Here is a 1,557-nt window from a genome sequence, read left to right as displayed (position 1 = left end):
TTCAGACTTATCTCTAGTCAGAGTATCGTGTCATGAAGAGACCAACAGAACCAAAATGAACCAAAACAAATCATTAAAAAAAGGATAACTGATATACTGAGGTTAACTAAGTAGACCTAACCCTTCTGGATACCTATGAGATCAGTAAACAACAGGAAAGGGACCCTATCAGGGTATTAAAAGACAAAGCTCTTGGTTTAGGTGTTTCAGGGCTGGTTAGTCCTCTGTATCACTCAGATACTTCATACTCCCTATAAAACCTGAAGGTCTCCTACCTCAAACTAGCAAAATCGTCACTGATGATCTGCGGATCTTTGGCTTCCTGCGCCCAAAACTACATGAGATCCACTGAAGCCGCTTGCTTGGATGGGTCGACAGGATCCAGGAGGATCCAGGAAGACATACAGTAGGACCATCCAGAAAAATTCAGGAGGATTGAGGATGATTCAAGATGACCCAGGCGGAATCAGGAGGATATAGGAGGATCCAGTAAGATTCAGGAGGACTTAGAGCATTGCAGGTCTGCATGGATGGACTGAAACACAGCTTTCTCCCCATGGCTGAGAAAGAAACGGCTGTAGGAACAAACACTACTACCTCCCGTTCCAAAATATGGACCACTGCAAAGGTTTAACACAAACCTTCCATCAAACATCATCCAGGAGGATCCAGGTCTATAGAGATACTGCTATACATAACTTTGCTGAGTAATATTATTCTGAATAAATCCCCCCCCCCTGGTCATGAACTCTGACTGCAGAGCAGCTAATTGGCTTTAAAGTGGAATTAAAGATTATCTTTGGAAACCTGCTGCTGTTCTCCTGGCTAAGCTGAAAGCCTTAAGGAAACACATGCATCAGGTTTCCCCACAAAACTAACCAGAACCAGCTGATTCCCAGTGGGAACGGCTTCCTGCTGGTAAACTGCTGGTTGGGATGGTAGAAACCAACAGAAGGACTAACCTGTAGACAATAAATGACTAAATGACACATATTAAAACCAGAGTTTAAAGGTATTTACAGCATATGAACACAGGCAATAGCTCAGATGACCAAAAGCAGCAGGACTTTGACCCACCTTTTTGAGGCAGTGCGTCCGCGGCCTGAAATGCTGCCCCCTGTTCGGACGCGCCGTTCTGATTGTCATACCTGCTCCCTGATCAAAACCACATCAGACTGAGTCAAATTAAATATCGGAGCGACACGTCCAAGCTTTAATGGTTGCAGAGAGACGAGTGAGTGCATGCAGAGGAACGAATGCGCTCCTGCTGAGCAGATTACAGGAAGTTAATCCACCAATCAGCAGTCAGATAAACCCCCAGTGATTCCAGTAAAAAGCCAGGCTGGGAAGATACCAGGCTGTTGGCAGTAGCTTCAGCTTTAATGAACTCTAGATGAGGCTGTTTTTCTGTCTTCACTTCAGCTTCCTAAGGTGGGAAAATATTAGACTAAATAGTTGGTTCCCCTCATTTAGTGAAAGAAAACCTGCTATTCTATTCTATTCAGTTTATTTCTATAGCTCCAATTCACATCATGTCATCTCAGGTCACTTTCCAGT

This window comes from Cyprinodon variegatus, unplaced genomic scaffold (genome assembly GCF_000732505.1).
Source record: "Cyprinodon variegatus isolate N-32 unplaced genomic scaffold, C_variegatus-1.0 Scaffold960, whole genome shotgun sequence".
NCBI lineage: Eukaryota > Metazoa > Chordata > Actinopteri > Cyprinodontiformes > Cyprinodontidae > Cyprinodon > Cyprinodon variegatus.
This window is presented reverse-complemented; position numbering follows the sequence as displayed.